The following is a 15046-nucleotide window of genomic DNA, read 5'->3' as shown; positions in this document are numbered from 1 at the left end:
ACAACACTTCAGACCTTGCTTTCTGTCAAAACTAACCTTCTTAGACCATTTTTTATGGATAACATTTTAAATTTTGAACATTTTAGCCTTAAATTTTGTTTAGAATGCTCGTGTAAACTTTCCAATGGATCTCCAATATGGTTGCAGTATCCTCATTATAGTTTTGCATTGTACATATAGATCTGAAACGGAATTAGTGTTCAACAGAGCTTCAAGCTGCTCAAGCTATTGTTTTAACAAAGGATCGTTTCGCTTTCTCTTTGGTAACAGAGCAGACGTTTATTCCTACTCCAAGTTTCCTCAGCATAAATTTCCTCGATCGATCCATCGATGCTTCGCGATCTTTTTAATTATAAGCTGCCTGTTTAATCTTTGAAATAACTAATTCTATAATTTTATGGCCACTAGCGTAAGCAATCCAAATTCCGAGTAACAAAAACAGTTTAAAAAGCTGATGTCACCTAAAATTAGCTTTTCACTAAATTTACCAGTTATTACAACGATGATTAGTCAATTTTAAAACGTGAAATGTCCATTCGTGTTGCCGCCTTGATTCGCTTTTTCTTTCAATCGCTTTGGGTCAAAAATTCCACTTAGCCGATAGTTATTTGCAGTGAGCACAAAATAACAAGGAAATAAACATGTTAAAGATATCGACGAGTTCCACAAAATATATTAGCACGTTTAGCCAGGCAGGCTCAGTGACCCGTTAATAACTGTGTCTTAAAAAGTACCAATACAAGATATAAGCTACAATATAAGCTTTTCTTAAGAGGAATTCATCCATCATTTCTAAGTTTTAATTTAATGATTGGCGTATATTAAGGAAAAAGGTGACTACATGTCAATTGATGCCATCAAACATTGTTAACTCCTTCTTCTTTGGGTATTAGCTGTTTCCTCGACACGTTTGAAAATTGAAGGCATCGCACGATACAGTACTTACACCTTGCTTTCATATAACAAACGTTCTCAAAGTTTTAATTGTTTTTATTTTTTTAATCTTTTTTAATATTTAGCGCTGTTAATTTTCACTTTCCTTACAAAACTCAAAACCTCTATCAATCGATCGGTCGATGCTGCGAGTTCTTTTTTACAATCAACTTCCTGCTTAATGCTTGGGGAAATTAATTGTGCAGTTTTATTAAAGGGAACTATTTACAGACGTTTGAGATAACCGTCAGTTCTTTACAAACTTTTCCGTAAAACCACCATGGAGTATATGAATAACAACCTCACTCATTTAAAACTTTTCTTTAAAACATGTCTTGACAGGTTGCGTCAGTGTAAAGTCAACTGAGACATGTCATGTGAAAGATTAGTCCACGATGATTGGTCTTAAAACTGTAAAAAAACTACAAATTTGGTCATGATCTGTCACTCGCTCCTCTTTCTCATATATTGCGGTTTGCAGAACTCCTATTTTTCTAATCAAGTAACGATACGTTATTATCGGCAAAGTTTAATCGATGTTTCAATCGTTCAGTGAAACTAAAATATGATGAGAACAGAAGCAGTTACGAATAGCTCAGAGAACGCGACTGGTTCACCAAGAATTGATCCTTCCAAGGCAGAAAGCATCGCATTATGCACCGCATTTATTTTGATATTTGTATTTATTGTTGTAGGAAACTTGCTCACCATGGTAGACAGGAGCCTTCGTAAGAGAAGTTTGTTTCTAGTCATCAATACGGCGTTTGCTGACCTGATGTTAGGAACTGTGTCCCTACCGCTCTACATTTACATTGTTGGTTACAGTTTTGAACTTTGAAAAGGTGGTTGGTCGATGTCTTTGCCAATTTTCTACGTAATCGTTGATACCTTTTTGTCGCAGGCGTCGTTAATTTCTGCAGCTTTCATATCTGGTGAGAGATTTTATGCCATTTCTTGCCATTTAAATACCGAACACTATCAATGCGAGAATACCGTATTATTATTTTTACTGTGTGGGCACTGACTCTCGTCATCACCGCCCTCTTCAGTGCAACGCATCTCTTGTTTTCATTTAAACGTTCTACGTATTATTGGATGCCATACGTCTTGATTGTAACATTCATCATATGTGGTTGTAACATCGGTATTTGGAGAAAGTTTGGACGCGGAAATATCGCTCCAAAACAGCAAAACAGAGACTCGCGAAACAAATGCTTAACAAAGACCTTGCTATTTGTGTCTATTCTTGCTTTGCTGTGCCGGATCCTTTTAGTTATTTTGAACGGTTTAATTTTTGTGTATGATGTCCAAATACTGGGGGAAATTTTATGACCTGGTGAACGTTATAAATTACTCCAATTCTTTTGCGAATCCAGTTGTATACGCATTAAGAATACCTGAGTTTAGAGAAGCCCTGGTTTTGTGCTGTTTAAGAAGACGAGCGGTACCAAACATGGTGAATGTGCATAGAAGAAGTAAGAAGACTCCGGCGACAGAGCTCAGAACTTTACGAACAGACAACAGTCTCCTACAGCTGAAGTTTAAACAGGAAGTTCTGGATACCAAAGCTTAGAATCTCTGAGTTGATAATGTAGATTATACGTTCTTGAATTGTAAAGCCACAGCTAAACTACAAGAAAATTTTAACTTGGTTCAGGACCATGTAACAGATAAACTACTATTTAACAAATTTCTAACCAGTTTAAGGCAATAATGCATGGCATGTTTGGTGCGCGATTTCTTAACCCATAATTATTCCGCTGAATAATTTTGCGGTTGGTCAAAATTACGTAGCTCTTATTAACCGCGCACGAGGTATGTATGGGAGAATCTTGACCCAGGTCGTGAGTACAGATCGAACGCAGTGAGGTCTGTACACACGACCGAGGTCAAGATTCTCCCATACAGGCTCACTAAGCTCGGTTAATAAGATGTTTATTATATGGCACAAACAAGGACAATTTGATTCGTTTAATGTAACTGGTTTGTGCTAACTGACATTTTGTTTGCGAACGGCGATGAGCTCAATCTAATTATGTCAAAGTCTCGTCGTCTTCTTTACTTTTTTTTTCTCATCAAGCTTTTTGGCACTTCCAAAAATAAATATTGTTAGAGAAAAATAGTCAATGATCTTATTTTAGTTCGCATCTTTCTCACTGCAAAACATTACCGGTCTAGATGGCGGTCTAGATTTTCCAATCTAGACCGCTCTTAATATTGATTTTAGCCAATCAAATTCGTGAATTTGGTAGTTCCCAGTCCTTGTGAGACAGAGCCATATAATAAATGTAAGTAAGAGAATTTGGGCTGGTGTCTCCGAACAAATCACAAACCTTGTGCTCTTCTGACATCGTCTTTCGGAAACTTATGTATGGCAATGCCTTCCGTGTAAGTGGTGTTTTTAAAGCTCACCAAACAGGGCCCTCCGTTAACACAAAACTTCCCATTCTCGCGCTTGCAAAACTTCCCGGCATTCTTTCGCTTGTTTCTCTCAGTTGCTGTGATGGCTGGAAGGTTTTACACACCTTATGACGTCACGGTCCTAATTTGCATATTTTGACCGCCCGCGGAATGTCGCACATTTTTGATTCGAATTAGCCGACTTCGAAACAGGAAAAAAAATTATTGCGCGCTTGTCCGAAGACCAAAATCAAAAATTACCAAGCAGAGAAACATAGACTTCAATATTTTAGGATAAAGAAAGTGGGGAAAAATTTCATTTCATTCAAAAATTATCAAATATAGTGAAATTTGATTTAGAAACAAAACTTTTTTGTATGCTATACTGAAAAGCTATCCTCCTTATGTATATTTTAATTGTATAATTTCTCAAGTAAGGAAAAGTTTACAGAGATCACGTAAGTTTTAACATACAACTTATTTTTAAACAAGAAAAACTAAAGAGATCACATAAGGTTGTAACTCTTAATTTATGAAAAAAGATCTTTATTTAAACGAAAGAATACTTGCAAGAGGAACAATGTTCCTCTTACATGTTAAGATGAAAAATCTTATTTTAAAAACCATTTCTTATATATTTATATAACTTTATTTCTACTTGTAGTCAGCATATCACTTGTACATAGAATTAAAAGTATATTTTTAAACCTTATGCATGTCAGTTTCTTGTTTTGTTTTGTTTTGTTTTGTTTTGTTTTGTTTTTTTCATGCCGCCACCTTACACATCAAAATCCTATTTCTTTAAATTTCCCGGGACATAAATTTCTTTACCTAGCCAGTTTGGATCAGTCAAAGGATTGTTTTTTAATATCTAACTCGCGTTCAAAGAAACTTTCGTTTATTATCTGAGTGGATCATATCTTACTTAATGGTACTTCACCAGACCTACTCACCTACCTCTCACAACATTTTCGTACGCGCCATCATCATTCACCTGACCTTCGACGAGTATCAAAAATAGAACGAACAATCCCACTTGTAATACCAACTGACTCCATCCATCATACACCGATTTCCACCTGGATATCAATTCCTCCGTCTCGCCACGTTAGAGCCTTTCTTCGAGTTTTTCTTCAAATTCTAGCTTCAATAAAACCCTCCACACTCGCCTTTCTTCACTTCGTTCAACAATTCACTCGAAATGACTGCCGCTGACCACTATTACTATAGGGTCTTACATTACGTCATACAGATCACGCAATGATGCCGTGATCTTGTGAAAAACTTTTTACGCCTCGCAAACCACTTAGCGACTTGCGAAAAAAACATTTTTTTTTTCGTCAAAGTTTCGTTAGAATATTTGAAAGTAGTAAGATGAAGGAAACTACATTCCACACAAGGTATTTTTTGTTTATCCTTTTTTCCCACTAATAAGTTTTAAACTTCTTTCCTATTTATTTTTCGTAACACACATTCCCCCAAATTGTTATTTTGTTTTTTCGTCCCTTCTCCAGCTCCTTTTTATTATTCCATCGCTGATACAGCATACTTTTCTAAGATCCATTTTCTCATACGCCCAGTTTTATTATCAGTTTTTCTTTTCATACATTTTTCTCTCATTATTCTTCCGTAATCTCCGTTGCATCAGCGTTTCTTTTTTACAAGGTTGTGCTTTGCCCCTGACGACCCACAACCGTTAGGAGCCTTGGTGCCGATGCATCCTTCTTTCCTTTGCCCGGCCGGATGGTTTCCATTTCTCTCCATCTCTATCAGTCTTGAACCTTTTGTCGATACTTCGTTTCCTCGACCTGTACTCCTCAATCCAACTCCTTTAATAAAAAATAATACAATTGGCTCATATTAATATGTATAAGAATTATATACCCCTATTCTTATTCCCCATTTTAAACCTCTAATGCAAAAAAGATTTTAATATTTTTATATTCCTACTCTACAATATTTACTTTTGAAACCGGTCCCAGATCCCCAAGACAGACAACCAACTCCTTCGCCACCCTCAACCCTTATCAATAACCTAACCATAAACCGGATTTTACCTTGTCCTCTTTTTCAATATATTCCCAGGCAAATATTATTACATTTACTATAGCTTACATTTAAAGGGACACAGTCAGCTGGAGCACATGCGCATTAGATGTTATTTCATAGCTAATTTGCATATCACAGAGACGCGATCCATACTGTTTTTAGCCAAATGTGATAAAAATAGCATCATAGAATGAGCAAAAGCACACTCAAAAACAGGCTATTCAGTAAACGATTGACAATCAAGCAAAACACTGTGAAGATTAAAGCGGATGTACTTTGATTTCAGGTTGAGATGAACTTTTTTGAAAGTGAGAAAACTAGTGTCCAGGTAAGCGCGGTCCCAAAGCTGACTGTGTCCCTTTAAGAACGAAAATTGAAATGAAAAATAGTTCCCTTCTATTTATATGCCCAAGCAAATATCATCACATTTCCTGCAAACACCATTTAAGAACTAAAATATAAATGACATTGTTTCCTTTCTATCTCCACCCTTTTCCCTTCTAGAATATTTTCCCTTATAAACTATTTCCTGACCCCTAAACGAGGTAACCCGAACCCCAATATTTTTTCCCCACTCCAGATACCTCCTTTATTATTTTCCCACCCCCTTCGCACCATCCCACCCAACTTTCTAAGCTTGTACTATATAGTCCCAAGGAAAATTTTTGCTTTATCTCTTACAATTCCTCTAAATTTTAAACTTATCCCAAGGGAATTTTCTACCCAACCCTTTGGCCCTAAACTAACCCCAAAGAGGATTTTCTCTTAGACCTTACCTGAAAATAACCCTAAGAAATCGATTTACCCTGCTCCCAACCCTTAACCTAACCCAAGATACATTTTTGTCCCAACTAAACGGAAAATTTTCCGACCAACCTTCAGACCTAAAACTAATCATAAGAAGATGCCTGACATCAAGAAAATTTTTACCACGACCTTCAAGCAAAATTAACCCTTGGCTAGAGTTTTCTTACCCTGCCTGTTAATACCCTTTTACCTTTTGTACAGCTACAACAACTTAACCTCTCATGGAACTAGACCACATCCCAACTTAACAGTTTTTTAACAACCGCATATGGCAACAATCAAGACAACATATTACTAATGAACGCCTGCAACTTTTCCACTCACTTAATGGAGACGTCTTCTACCCCATCCTAACCTGGTCCACCCACATTCAGCAACTTTTCTGGAAGAAACCAACAAAAGACAATGACTCTTTCCAACTTATGTTATTTTTCATCGGCAATGGCTGTCCAACAGAATTAATAGCAAAATGGGTCCTGACCTCTCAACATTGGGCTTCACATTTCAAAGGAGAAAAGAGAACGAGGCAAATTGACTTCATTGTGCTAAACTTCACTTCTAAAGCCAACATCTGGTTCTATTTTGACATTCACCACGGTCAATGGCTATATCTGAATGGAGAAAAAAGAGATTCAATCAACCAATAATCGTTTATAAATTTGTATACATGGAACAGTCTTGTTTACTGCAATCTGCATCAGTCATATTAAATTTTGCACAGCACTGGTAACTATGCTTTTTCATTATGCTGATGGACAAGAACGATAATAATAACAACTAACTGACCAAATAAGCTGTCCCTCATACACGAAACTCACCCTCTCCAGCTATTTTGACATAATATACGCCCACTACCCAGACTATAATACCCTATTTTACATATTCACACCCTTCATACGCAAATAAAACAAACCTATATAGCGAACCCCGTTAAATAAAAATAACCATAACACAACAACCACCATAATTACCCCTTAAATTGCTGTTTTCCATGTAGAGAAAAATTCTCCTACCCTTACCCTCATAGCGATTTATTACCCCACCCCAAGGACTCATGCAAACCCCTAAAGTATTTCAACCAGACCCTTCATCAAACCTTCAGCATTTATTGCGCTATCTTTCACTCAATTTTTCTTAATTCTGCAAATGTTTTGTTTTCTATTAATTTATTTCCTATCAGTATATTTTATTTATTTACTTACTTTATTTTATCTAATTTTAATTAATTAATATTTTTTTTGTTCTACCTTGTGGTTGACGTGGCTGCATTGCAGTTTGTTGGTCCCTCAACGTTAGTGCAAGATTTAGCAACTAACCTTTACATCTTATTTTTGAATAATTTCCGCCTACACCCCCCTCCCCCTAACCCCACCAACACACTTAACTTCAGAAATTAAACCAACCCTTCCAAACCTTGAAGTACCTTTCCACGAAACCACCAAACGTCTTCCCCACCACCACTACCTAACTTCCCTTCCATATCAATAACTTAAACTTAAGGTACTGAACATTTTTACCCCTTTCCTTACTATTTCATATGCTCATGGTTGCTTTGATTTAACATTTTTTTTCCTCTAACTATTTCATTTCTTCACCACAATTCAGCTGGAGTGTGCTGTGTTTCAGAGGTCGCTCCCTCGATTTTACCACTAACCTAAACGTTAATCTTTTGTCTATTTCATTTACATCCATAGGCATTCCCACCCTTGCATACATTTCTTTTTTCATTTTACCCACTGATCACGAGATTTTTCATCAGTGGAGTAGGAACCCACATTCTTGGGATTCCATATATCAACACCAAAGGAAGCCACGAAGGTTGCTAGTGAAACTACTGACTAATATACTTAATACAAAATGAAAGGATTCCTTTCCCAACATAACTCAGATTTTATTACCATGCCACATTACCTTATACTTAGTATAATATAAGGTCGTGTTCTACTGGGATCAACCGTTTCGACTGGAACCGGTGTAGTTTGGGTTGATACGTGTGACGTTTCTCAATAGATCACTTTCCTAACCATTTATGGTTGAAACGCGGTAACTCCTGGAAACAGTCCTCACGCGAGCTACAATCACGTGGTATAATCACGAAAATGCTTTTTGAACTGTTTCAACCTGGTTTGAAGCCGGTTCAAAAAGCCTTGAGCAACCAAACCAGTCAAAAACGGTTTTCCCCAAATAGAAGACGAAAAAACCCACCAACCAGAAACGGTTGAACCCAATAGAACACGACCTAAATGTATTGTATATATTTTGCGTTTTTTTTTTTTTTCGCTTGGCTAGAGAGGCTAGGAGCGTGTTCCTAAGTCGCTAAAAGGACAATTACTAGCTCAAGAACAAGTTCATCACACTGTGTAACATTGAAATTTCTTTCCAAGTTTATCTTTAATGATTGGCGTATATTAAGGAAAAAGGTGACTACATGTCAATTGATGCCGTCAAACATTGTTAACTCCTTCGGCTTTGGGTATTAGCTGTTTCCTCGACAAGTTTGAAAATTGAAGGCATCGCACGATACAGCACTTACACCTTGCTTTCACATAACAAACGTTCTCAAAGTTGTAATTAATTATTACTCGGGCGTCGGTAGGAAACCCCGAGTCATAAAATCCAAGCGTTTTGGTCGCCAAAAGGGAGTCATGGTCCCAGGCGTTCCATGCGTAGACCGTGGAAACTGGGGACGAGAAACGCGACATTGCTCGCTCTTCGTGACAGACTGCGGTGTTTTGCGAAGAACGTTTTAGCAAGAATCGCGCCTTATACGTTCATCTCACTTACAGAGATGTCGATCGTTTTCGGAAAGGGTCGGTCCACGAATTATATTGCTTGAAAGCCAGCCAGGTATGCAAAGTTCACGCTCGAAATATTTTAGCTATAGCGCTGTTAATTTTCACTTTCACTACAAAACTCGTAACCTCTATCGATCGATTGGTCAATGCTGCGAGGTCTCTTTTACACTCAACTTCCTGTTTAATGTTTTGGGAAATTAATTATACAGTTTTATTAAAGGGAACTATTTACACACGTTCGAGATAACCGTCAGTTCTTTACAAACTTTTCCGTAAAACCACCATGGAGTATATGAATAACAAGCTTACTCATTCACTGTTTTAGGGAAATAAAATGAAGCAAAACATCCCAACCATCATTTGAAAAAAAAAAACAGCAGATGTTTCTGTGTTGATCAACTTGTCAAATTTGAGGAACATGACATAAGCTTCGCGATGGATGACGCAACTTAGTCACGATTTATGGCAATCATTACAAAACTTTTCTGAAAAATTTTTCTTTCCCGTCTTTCAAACTAACACGGCCACTCTTTTGTTTTGTTTTATTTTTGGAACGAAAAAACAGAACAACCGATCTTAAGCGTTTTAAGCTTTTCATAATGACGTTTGTCGCAAAAAAAAAAACGATTAAAATGATGATAAAATGATGAAGTGGGGAAATAAGTAAGGCTTTTATTTCATGGGCGCAATTTGCAATCACGTACAGAAAAGAACCCTGCCGTTGCTGATTCTTTGTTCCTGTCACGTTTATCTGGTTGCGTTACGATCTACGCTCATTATTAGCGACCGAAATAACACAATTCTAACAAGCGATTAATAATATCTGGAATAACTATCAAGCCCAACATTCACGAATTGAGGACCTATCTTGAAGTCCCTGTGTCGTTTTCTTTTCGCAGAAAGACCGTAGTGTCAACCTCATGTCCGTGTTGAAGCCGGTAAACATTGCAGTCATAACACGCTCGCAGACGCATTAAGTTGCACATGGGTGTTTATTAAGTCTTGACAAGTTGCGTCAGTGTAAAGTCAACTGAGACATGTCATGTGAAAGATTAGCCCACGATGATTGGTCTTAAAACGGTAAAAAAAACTACAAATTTGGTCATGATCTGTCACTCGCTCCTCTTTCTCATACATTGCGGTTTACAGAACTCCTATTTTTCCCATCAAGTAACGATACGTTATTATCGGCAAAGTTTAATCGACGTTTCAATCGTTCAGTGAAACTAAAATATGATGAGAACAGAAGCAGCTACGAATAGTTCAGAGAACGCCACTGGTTTATCAATAATTGTTCCTTCCAAGGCAGAAGGCATCGCATTGTGCGCCGCATTTATTTTGACATTTATATTTATTGTTGTAGGAAACTTGCTCACCATTGTTCTGTTTGCAATAGACAAGAGCCTTCGTAAGAGAAGCTTGTTCCTAGTCATCAATATGGCGTTTGCTGACCTGATGCTAGGAACTTTGGTTCCACCCATGTTCGTTTACGTTGTCGGGTTTGAATATCAGTTTTGGTCTGCCGGATTGCCGATGTATTTTACAGCTTTGCGCCGAATCGTTTATACCTTTTTCTCGCAGGCCTCCTTAACTTCAGCAGCTTTCATATCTTGCGAGAGATTTTACGCCACTTATTGGCCACGCAAGTATCGAAGACTATCATTACGAGCATACCGCATTGTTATTTGTTTGATCTGGGTACTTTCTCTGGTTTTTGGCGCCATCTTCCCTGCATTGAAGCTCTTTATTTCAAGCAAACACGCTATATATCCTTGGATGGTATACGCCCTGATTGTTATATTCATCATATGTGGTTGTAACATCGGCATTTGGAGAAAGTTTCAACATGGAGGGGTCGCAACACAGCAACCACGCAGAGCCTCGCAAAGCAAACGCTTAACAAAGACTTTGATGTTTGTATCTACTCTTGCTTTGTTGTCGTGGCTCCCTTTAATCATTTCGATCAATCTAAATTTAGTCTATCATGTCCAGATACCTAGCCTTTGGTATTACCCGGTGGTAGTTTTGAATATATCGAGCTCCTTTGTGAATCCAGTTTTGTACGCGTTAAGGATTCCTGAGTTCACAGAAGCCCTGGTTTTGTGCTGCTCTAAAAGGTCAGCGGCGCCGATCATTACAGCAACTAAAAGACACAGGAAAATAAGAATAGAGCCCGGTCCACTACAACTGGCGTTTGAACAGGAAGTGATGGATACCAAACTGTAGTGAAACGAGACAATACAACGTCTAGGTTGATACTGCAGGTTTTACTTTCTAACATTTCATAACAAAACATTGTTTTGAACATTGTTAATAAATCATACTAATATTTGATTCTACGGTATGCAATGTTAAAAATATTGTGTATCGTCAGTGAACTCAACAAAAGGTTGAATAAGTGAAACTTTGGATATCAACTTTATTAGTACAGCATTAATGTACTCCCTATAAACACAGCACAAAATACAAGAGGTAATTAATTATCTTCATGCAATATCTTGTTACGATAATAGCTGGGAATTAAAATAAACCTCAAAATTAACAAGGATCCCTTAGAAAATTTTTGGGCTTGGCCAACGATTTTTTAATTCGCCTTAATACTAGGTGAACATAATTTTGTAGTTGATCAAAATATACAGTTAAGAAAGAGAATTAGCAGCACCTGTGGATACATTATGATAAATAAGCACGAACTATCAAAAGATGTGTGTCCGTTTCTACATCTGTAATAGGAACCGTATTCCTTGAAGAAGTGTACTGAGTTTTCTTTAAATATACATTTGTAGAGGTCTGAGTTGAAGTTTGGTGACTAATTTATGACCGTTGAAGCATGAAACTCCCAGAAGAAATTAAGTGAAAAGAGAACTTAATGTTTTTGTCCACACTCGTCACGTGCGGACTTTTAAACTGTGCTGGTCATCCCGCTTCCAAAACCATTTCACTTTTTACAAAATCTCATGCATCTTTCTAAGTTTTGTCCTTCGATTGAAAATAATGTACTTTTCTAACCATTTGCGGTTGAAACGCGGTAACTTCTTGCAATAGTCCTCACGCGAGCTACAATCATGCTTTTTAAACTGTCTCCCGCAGGTTTGAGGCCGGTTAAAAAAGCCTTGATCAAGCAAAGCAACAGAAAACAGTCTTCCCCCGATAGAACACGAAAAGACCCAACAGGCAGAAACGGTTGATTCCAATAGAACACGACCTAAATGTATTCTATATATTTTGGTTTTTTTTTTTTTTTTTCGCTTGGCTAGTGAGGCTAAGAGAGTGTTCCTAGGTCGCTAAAAGGACAATTACTAGTTCAAGAACAAGTTCAGCACACTGTGTAACATTGAAGTTTCATTCCAAGTCCATTTGTTTTACCGAAACTGAAATTTAAGACAAAAAGAGCGCCAATGGTTATTTGATGGTCATTATTCAAATTTGTGGGCCATAAAATGGACAACGAAAACAGATGCCGCATCTTTATCACTTCATTAACACTGGGCCGCTAACAATGTGCACTCAATTGCCAATCTAACTCCAAGTGGCATGCTAAAACCAACTTCAAATCTCTAAGTTTACTTTCCCAGTCGGAAAGACTTATAACCTTGACTTATAAACTCCAGTTAATAGAGAATTAAGCTGTAAGGTATAGTTCCTTAAAGGTAAATACTTTTTCAAATTCAAGATCAAACAAGGCATTGAGTAAATATGATCCTGTTCCTTATTCTTTTGTAAAGTTAAAACGGCAAACATTTCCTTTTTAAATTAAAATTTTTAATTACGTGCGCCGCCAGAGACTAAATATCGATGATTAGTTTGTGACAGATGGCAATTCACGAACGCAGCAAAATTAAAAAGCTACAGTAGGTCTGGTGGATATATCTGCTGTTTTCGCTTTTAAATCGCTCTGCACATGTAAATCACTTTATACATATATTTTTGAAAAAGAAAAATGTCGAGGACTCCTACTGTCAGTGGATTGCTGAAGAACTCCATGAGCCATAAAAAGTAAATATTGATGCAATATTGATGCAATATTCATATTCATTTATATATTGATGACGTACCCCTAATGTCAATGGATTGCTGAAGAACTCTATAAACAATAAAAAGTCAAAATCCATGCAAACCGAGCAACTACATCTATTAAATTATCAATGTCTCACCCAACTGTTGATTGGGCTATTCTTCCTTCCCTTTTAACTCAAAGAATAATTGACTGATAAACTAAAATGAAATGAGACATTTAACAATCACGAAAATGCAGATGAAAATTCACAATATCCCCAGAATTTAAGTAAGAACCTGTCTCAAAATACAGTTCTGTGATATTTCCACGTAAATTTAAACAAATATACTAGCGTTTTTTACGGTAGCCGAGCACTAATTTGTTGATTATTCTGTTTTCGACCAAGCTCATTGTGAATTTTAAATTCTTGCAAAAGGATATGAAAGTCAGGATAATTTAGTACTCAGGAATGAGTGCTATTTTGATTGAGGACTTCCATTGCATTTTTTTTGCAAAAATTTATTTCATAGTCAGTTTTAAAAGCAAATAGTTTCTAGGCATTTGAAGAAATTTAAATTCAGTCTAGCAAGAACACTACATAATAGCTGCGGACTTTTGATTGGTTAACCTTTAATAACTCGCGTACATCAAGGAAAAAGTTGACAATATGCCACTTGGTGCCGTCAGACGTTGTTACGTAAACGGCCATGGTTTCGCGCATGAGCTGTTTCCTCGTCACGATGCAGCACTTATACCTTGCTTTCTGTCAAAATTAACCTTCTCAAACTATTTTTATGGATAATTTTTTAAATTTTGAACATTTTAGCGTTTTAAATTTTGTTTAGAATTCTCGTGTAAACTTTCCAATGGATCTCCAATATGGTTGCAGTAACCTCATTATAATTTTGCATTGTACATATAGATCTGAATTGGAATTAGTGATCAACAGAGCTTCAAGCTGCACAAGCTATTGTTTTAATAAAGGATCGTTCGCTTTCTCTTTTGTAACTAGTAGAGCAGACTTTTCTTGATTCTCCAAGTTTCCTCAGCATAAATTTCCTCGATCGATCCATCGATGCTTCGCGATCTTTTTAATTATAAGCTGCCTGTTTAATCTTTGAAATAACTAATTTTATAATTTTATGGCCACTAGCGTAAGCAACCCAAATTCAGAATAACAAAAACAGTTTACAAAGCTGCTGTCACCTAAAATTAGCTTTTCACTAAATTTCCTGGTTATCACAAGGATGATTAGTAAATTTTACAACGTGAAATGTCCATTCGTGTTGCCGCCTTAATTCGGTTTTTCTTTCAATCGCCTTGGGTCAAAAATTCCGCTTAGCAGATTGTTATTTGCAGTGAGCACAAAATAACAAGGCGATAAAAATGTCAAAGATACGGACGACTTCCACAAAATATATTAGCACGTTTAGCCAGGCAGGCTCAGTGACCTGTTAATAACTGTGGCTTCAAAAGTACAAATACAAGATATAAGCCACAATATAAGCTTTTCTTAAGAGGAATTCGTCCGTCATTTCTAAGTTTATCTTTAATGATTGGCGTATATTAAGGAAAAAGGTGACTACATGTCAATTGATGCCGTCAAACATTGTTAACTCCTTCGGCTTTGGGTATTAGCTGTTTCCTCGACACGTTTGAAAATTCAAGGCATCCCAGAACACAGTACTTACACCTTGCTTTCACATAACAAACGTTCTCAAAGTTGTAATTAGTTTTATTTTGTAATCTTTTTTTAATATTTTAGCGCTGTTAATTTTCACTTTCCCTACAAAACCCACACTTTTGTTCCGATTAAATTACCTTACAATTAGTTAAGTTAAAATTAACCTCTATCGATCGATCGGTCGATGCTGCGAATTCTTTTTTACAATCAGCTTCCTGTTTAATGTTTTGGGAAATTAATTATACAGTTTTATTGAAGGGAACTATTTACACACGTTTGAGATAACCGTCAGTTCTTTACAAACTTTTCGGTAAAACCACTATGGAGTATATGAATAACAAGCTTACTCATTCACTATTTTAAGGAAATAAAAAGAAGCAA

General features: G+C 36.7%; 1 protein-coding gene across 1 annotated transcript in view; it reads right to left on the bottom strand.

Moving 5' to 3' along the window:
- The window catches only part of LOC145461481 (uncharacterized), a 479224-nt gene that overhangs the window by 315301 nt on the left and 148877 nt on the right, over positions 1-15046 (bottom strand).

This window comes from Orbicella franksi, chromosome 1, assembly GCF_964199315.1.
Source record: "Orbicella franksi chromosome 1, jaOrbFran1.1, whole genome shotgun sequence".
In the NCBI taxonomy this organism is placed as follows: Eukaryota; Metazoa; Cnidaria; class Anthozoa; order Scleractinia; family Merulinidae; genus Orbicella; species Orbicella franksi.
This window is presented reverse-complemented; position numbering and strand designations above follow the sequence as displayed.